This window comes from Chiloscyllium plagiosum, chromosome 46 (assembly GCF_004010195.1).
Source record: "Chiloscyllium plagiosum isolate BGI_BamShark_2017 chromosome 46, ASM401019v2, whole genome shotgun sequence".
NCBI lineage: Eukaryota > Metazoa > Chordata > Chondrichthyes > Orectolobiformes > Hemiscylliidae > Chiloscyllium > Chiloscyllium plagiosum.
This window is the reverse complement of record NC_057755.1, coordinates 10,397,575-10,404,744: the sequence shown is the minus strand read 5'-3', so window position 1 is coordinate 10,404,744 and position 7,170 is coordinate 10,397,575. Positions and strand designations below refer to the sequence as shown.

Genomic DNA, 7,170 nt, shown 5'->3' with positions numbered 1-7,170 from the left:
TTGGAGTACTGTGTGCTGTTCTGGTCGCCTCACTTTAGGAAAGATGTGGGAGCTTTGGAGAGGGTGCAGAGAAGATTTACCAGGATGTTGCCTGGAATGGAGAATAGGTCGTACGAGGATAGGGTGAGTGTGCTATGCAATTTCTCATTGGAACGGAGAAGGATGAGGGGTGACTTGATAGAGATTTATGAGATGATCAGGGGAATAGATAGAGTAGACAATCAGAAACTTTTTCCTCGGGTACAACAGAATGTTACAAGGGGACATAAATTTAAGGTGAAGGGTGGAAGGTGTAGGGGAGATGTCAAGGGTAGGTTATTTACCCAGAGAGTGGTGGGGGCATGGAATGCGCTGCCTGTGGGAGTGACAGAGTCAGAATCATTGGCGAACTTTAAGTGGCAATTGGATAGGTACATGGATGTGTGCTTAAGCTTGGACAAATGTTCGGCACAACATCGTGGGCCGAAGGGCCTGTTCTGTGCTGTCTTGTTCTATGTTCTATGTTCTATGTATGAGGTTGATGGATGATCTAATGGTGGTTTATAAACTAAGAGAGACATAGATAAGGTGAACAGTAAAAGTCTTTTTCCCAGAATATGGGACTTCAAACCTGGACCGAATAATGTTAAGATGAGAAGAGAAAGATATAAAAGGGACCTGAGGGGAAACGTTTTCACAAAAAGGATGGGATGTATCTGAAACAAGCTGCCAGCAAAAGCAGTTAATGCAGGGACAGTTGCATTCCCTTCCCCAATAGAGCTCGTTTCAACAACGTGATTTGGCTGTAATGTGATTGGTGACTTGGGGAATGATTTTTTTGCAACTCAAACTTCTATTGGCTATTACACAACTTCATCCCCGGTAACCTTAAATCCATTCTAAGTTTGAAACTTCTGTAGCTTCCTATTACGTGTACTGTTTCTCATTGTAAAACAAACTCCAGTCCTTGCAACTGCTCCAGATCGGACCACTACTCTCTCTCTGTAACCTTCTCTACTCCCAGAAACTTTTTCTATTTGTGTCAATTCCTTCAGAACCCTTCCTCTCCAGATTCCTGAAATCTCTTTCTGCCGTTGTAAATTTAATGGGTTGAGAAAACCAAACGATGTTCCAGTTTGATTCACAATTATTCTGATCGGATCATGGGATTCAACTGCAGTTGTAAGTGCACAAACCGGAGATCCTGCTCAGCTGATTCTGAAGAATTTTACTAGAATGGCTAGGTACAGCTTCGGATTCCCAGGTTGGGAGTTGTGAGTTCACATGTAAATCTATTTGCACATTCCGTCTGTGTGCCTGACAATGACCTGGTTCTGCTCTGATATGAAGTACTTTCCATGGTAATCTGGTAATCTTCAGATCTACATGAGTGACGCGACCTCACCTTATCAAAGCCTTCATTTGGAATATGTTATCCTCATCTTCTTTAAGTGGGAGCTTTGTGAGCTGCAGGTATTAGTTTCCAACTGTGCGAGAATGAAACATTTACCATGAACCCTGAGCCATACAGCGGAGTTTCCTGGATTCTGTTGTTCTTCACTGACTGTCACTGAGAGGATTGTACAACCCGGGAAGCTGACTGCAGACTGATATGCAAAATGGCGCCAGATCTCCGTGCAAATCTACGTTTTCTATTTCCTACCATCATAATTATTGAAAACAAAAAATGTATCTTTCAATTCTAGAGGGTAATGTTTCACCTGGGCCCATACCGCACTGTTTCAAGTTCATATTGTGCACAGCTCCTGCTATTCATTTGCATTTAAAGCAAATGAAAGCAGCTGAATCAAACAATCAGCAAAGCAAAGAGACCAGTGCCTCGACAGGCCATGTATCTATTTTAAATAAACATGATATAACTGACCCATTACGTCTATTTCTTTTTGGCACTGTTTAATTTCAGGATTAAACCGACAGTAAGAGGTTTTAACCTTAAGTTGCATTGGTAACGTCATCAGTGTATTTTCTTCCTAAATAAACGTTAACAATTCTCTGTTTAATACTACAATGAAGACCAAAACCTGCCAAATTCTGAGAAAAAAAAACAATGGCAATAAATATTAGTGCTGCTTCCATAATGTGCATTTAAAGAAAGGAACTTCGCAGAATACAATCCGGGACTTACCTTATGTTGAAGTGTCTGATTTCTTGTAAAAGATCCCCTCTCACCATTACCTTGGCTTAAACAGGATATGCGAAAACATAATCATAAAGATGACCTTCAACCAGATGAGCGAAAAAAATCTAAAGCATTAACTTCCGGGTACTGAGTTTTATCTGGATCTTGCAAAACTCAATAAAACGTAAAAGAAAAAATGCATACACTCTTTATATGTAATGGAAATACGTTATGGAAGCCTTTGACAACATTTCAATCATCTCCTCAATTTGCAATGCAGCTGACAGCATAGAGAAAATTACCTACATCACTCACAAGCAGGGATCAGGCTGCTTTGGGTCCAGTACTGTGCAATAAAATACAATTAGTAAATGATTATCGAGTGGAACAAAGTTCAGAATACAGTAACAGTGACATTGGTCAAATTTAGCATTCAGCTCCAGAGCAAGAAATGGGATTTAGAAAAAAAAAATGCAAAAATCTATCGAGTGCAATTGCAATAGAACAGAGCTAGAGTTAAATGGAGTGCATTGAAAAATAATTTTCGTAGAAAAGACAGTGAGAAACTATAGCAAATATGTAATGGTGCGTACGCATATATATTTCCAAGAGGAAGAAGGAATGCTAAGAAGGGTGCAAATTAACTGTGAAAGTTATGGACAACATCAGATATTTAAAACACCCAAAAAGCAAGCTGTCGTTGTAAAAGTGCTAAAAATCAATGAAAGGTAACGAATCATAAAGAGTGAGACAATAAGCCTGGTGGATAACATAGGCCATCCATCCCTTCAAATCTACTCCATCATCAAATAGAATAGCGACTGATCATCAATTCATAGAGTTCATAGAGTCATACAGCATGGAGACAGGCCCTTCAGCCCATGCCAAACAAGTATCCCAAATTGAATTATTCCCAATTTGCTTCTATCCTTCTAAATCATTCATATCCATGTACCAGACCAAATGTATTAAATATTGTGATTGTCTACGTTTCTACCACTTCCTGTCAAAGCTAGTTCGATATACACAATACAGTTTGGATAGCAATGTTGTTCATCGAGTCCCTTTTAAATCTTATTCCTCTCACCTTAAGACTATAATCTGTCATTTTGGACCCACTATGTTGGGGAAAAAGTCCTTGCTTCCTCAACTGATCTATGCCCCTCTTGATTTGCTGAGCTTGTAAAGAACACTGGTGAGGACTCTTCTATAGAAGTGTGCACATCTGTGGTCACCCTGCCACAGGAAGGATATTTTCTCTTGAACTCAGTTAGAGATGAAGTTTCTATAGACGTCACCAGTAGAGAAATTTGAAGGTTAACCATCCTCTGATGAGCCTCATTTCAATATTAAATTGCATGCTTTTTACTCTGAGACTCTGTCTGTAATTGTGTATCCCACAGCCAGGAAAAACATCTGCACCTACTCTCTTTAACCCTTCCAGAAATGTGTAATTTTCTGTAAGGTCACTTCACATTCCTCTTCACTTCAAAGAATAGAGACTCAGTTTTCTCAATCACACTTAATTGGCTGTCTCAACACAGAATTCGCAGGCCCATAGAAGACAGAGTTTGGTAGTAGATGGAAAGTACTCAGCCTGGAGTTCATTGACCAGTGGTCTTCCACGGGGATCTGTTTTGGGACCTCCGCTTTGTGATTTTTATAAATGACTTGGATGAGGGAGTGGAAGAGTCGGTTAATAAGTTTGCCAATGATACACAAAGAATGGTGAACTTCGGGATAGTATGGAGGGCTGTTGGAGGTTGCAACTGGACATTGACAGGATGCAGAACTGGGCTGTCAAATGGCTGAAGGAGTTCAACATGGAAAAGTGAAGTAATTTGTTTTGGAAGGAATATTTGAATGCAGAATACAGGGTTAAAGGCAGGAGTCTTGGCAGTATGAAGGAACGGGGGCATCTTGATATCCATGTTCATGGATCCCTCAAAGTTGCCACCCATGTTGACAAGGTTGTTAAGAAGTTGTATAGTGTGTTGGCTTTCATTAGCAGGGGAATTCAGTTTCAGAGCCGCGAGGTTGTGCTGCAGCTCTTTAGAACCCTGGGTATATCACTCTTGTGTTCTGAAGTTGAAGGAGTGTGCATTAATTTTAAGAGAGAGTAACCACTGTTTTGCAGTGAGAGTTTACAAGCACCTCTGATGACTAGCTAGCATTCTCAGAATGTACTGGAAAATTGAAAACATGTAACACTTGATTGTGAAATGGATACCTCAGTTGGTTGCTATTTTGACAACAATTCAAAATGAACCAATCACATCAAATTATTCCCAAAGGACATTAAAACCCAATCGTGTTTGAACTTATTGTTTTACCAAGAGCGAACCAATGAGACAATCCGATGATTTTTGGATAAAAAAGGCGGGCGTTTTGAAAGTCAGACTGTCACTGGCATCGAGAGAGATACTCAAAAGATTGACACACTCTCTATCAAAGATATCTTATTCTTATGAAACGTCTTCACAGTAAATAGAAAGAAGACAGCCAAGAGAAATTTCAGCTGAAAGAGAGATGCTGACATTGAGAGCCACTGTATGGTTTTGAAATTAAGTTGACATACTTTTAATAAGTATTTTTTTTATTGTAAAAGTATATTGTTGTAGAGTTGGAGGCATGTAATAAACAGTTAACAGAAAGGGGAGCTTAGCGTTGTGAATAGTTGTTGTTTAATGTTCACTTTTAGAGTTAAAGAATAAAGTAATATTATTTTCTTTAAATCATCGAATTTGGGAGTTCTCTGTCACTCATATTTTAACAGGTTATGAGGTGAGCTGTACTTTTCTGCGTCTTTCGTTTAATTAATAGAGGAGTTTGCCTCTGTGTCGTGACACTTGGAATATTTTTTCCCAGTTCTGGTCACCGCATTAGAGGAAGAATGCGGAAGCTTTCAAGACAGTGCTTGGGAGATTTACCAGGAAGCTTCCTGGACTGGAGGGCATCCCTTCTGAAGAAAATTTGAGGGAGTTTTGGCTTTTCTCATTGGACTGAAGAAGGATGAGAGATGACTTGACAGACGTGGACAAACCGATGAGAAGCAGAGATAGAGTGGATAGCCAGAGACTTTTCCCATGGCAGAAATGGCAGTAGCAAGGGTGCATAATTTTGAGGTTTCAGGGAGATGTCAGAGGTAGTCTCTTTACACAGAGAGTGGGTGTGTGTGCATGAAATTCACTTCCAGAGGTCGTAGCAGAGACTGATACATTAAGGAAATTTAAGCGACCCTTGGTAAGGTGCATATATGATCGCAAAATGTAGTGTATGTAGGTGAGTCTGATCTTCGAGGAGGAAAAGAAGTTCAGCACGACAACGACGGTTGAAGGGCCTGTTCTGTGCTTACTGCTCTATGATCTATGTTATATGTGCTATGTTAATACGATTGTCGTACCATCCCAGGAATTGGTTTGATGAAGCTCCATTGCACTCCCTCTATGGCAAGTGGACGTTATTGGATTCCTCCTGCCATGTTATAATAGGTAGTGACAGAGATAATCGAAGCCCATGTGGTAGTCTAAGCAGAATCTTTATCATTCTGGAAGTGGTCTGGATGATGATTCAACTGCCAATGGAATATTCTTAATAAGAATGGGAAAATTTTCAAGCCTCTTATAAAGGGTTTGATCATACAGGATATGGAAATCCATGACAATCTTTAATGAAGGCGAAATTATGCCTGACACATTTCTTTGAATTTACTGAGGAGAGAACAAGAAAGGAAGACAAGTGGGAACTAAACGATCTCTCAAATTTGGAGTGTTAAATGTTGTTTGATAAGTTTCTGCATGTTCGGCTACTTGATAAAATAAGAGTCTTTGGCATGAGGGAGGATGTGTTAGTATGGATAGATGATTCACTTAATCATTGGTTAACTTAAACTAGATGTGTGAGGCAAGTTTATTTACACAGAGTGTGGTCTGTCCCCGGAACATGCTGTGGGGAGGTCGCAGAAGCAGGTTTAAGAGGAAATTAGAAGGAAATATTTACAGGCGGGAATAGAGGGACATGGGTCACACACGGGCAAGTAGGGGTAGTTTAGAATGGCATCAGAGGCAACGCAGACATGGTGGGACAAAGGGCCTGTTCCTGTGCTGCACTGTTCTCTGTTAAACTAAGGCTTGTTTTCTCTAGAATTTAGAAGGTTAATAAGATAACATAGAACATAGAAGAGTACACCTCAGAACAGGTCCTTTGGCCCACGATGTTGTGCCGAGATTTAATCCTAATGTAAAATGTAGTAATTTAGCCTATGCAGCCCTCAACCCACTGCTATCCATGTGCATGCCCAGCAGTTGCTTAGATATCCCCAATGACTCTGCATCCACCGCCACAGCTGGCAACGCTTGCCATGCATTCACAACTCTCTGGATAAAGAACCTACCTCTGACGTCTCTTTTATACCTTCCTCCTAATATCTTCAAACATCGGTGCAGCGAAATCCGGGAGGAGGTGACATTGGTGCGAGGTGATTGTCAGGAAGTACGGTAAGTATATTTAAACTTCTTACCTTCAGGCCAGCGAGGGAGAAGCGAGCAAAGTACTTCTGGGAAGGGTAAGTAGAGCAGGTTATATTTGAGTGGTCACTTCGGGAGTTAGAATAATGGGAATGGAGTGTAGGGCAGTGGAATGTTCCTCCTGCAGAATTTGGGAAGTAAGGGTCACCACTAGTGTCCCTGCTGACTACATGTGTGGGAAGTGCACTCAACACCAGCTCCTCGAAAACCGTGTTAGGGAACTGGAACTGGAGTTGGATGAACTTCGGATCATTCGGGAGGCAGAGGGGGTTATTGACAGGACTAACAGAGAGGTAGTGAGTCACTAGATAAAAGAGAAAGACAGATGGGTGACAGTTAGGGGACAGAAAGGGAACAGGCAGGCAGTGCAGGGATCCCATGTAGCTATTCCCCTCAACAATAAGTATACCGTTTTGGATACTGTTGGGGGGGATGACTTACCAGGGGAAAGCAGTGTGGCATCTGCTGCTTAGAAGCGATGGGGGGAGGAGGAGCAGAGCAGTACTCATTGGGGACTCGATAGTT

General features: G+C 41.1%; 1 protein-coding gene across 6 annotated transcripts in view; it reads right to left on the bottom strand.

The window, feature by feature from the left end:
- Nucleotides 1–2,339, bottom strand: part of LOC122544087 — a 66,795-nt gene extending 64,456 nt beyond the window's left edge. For 4 of the 6 annotated variants that reach the window (XM_043683104.1, XM_043683109.1, XM_043683110.1 and 1 more), the window contains exon 1: nucleotides 2,126–2,338. The gene's annotated coding sequence lies outside the window, so the exon portion shown is untranslated. Of the gene's footprint in view, nucleotides 1–1,384; nucleotides 1,467–2,125 lie in introns of all 6 variants that reach the window. The other 2 variants (XM_043683107.1, XM_043683108.1) reach the window with 2 other exon arrangements.
- Nucleotides 2,340–7,170: the final 4,831 nt, after the last annotated feature.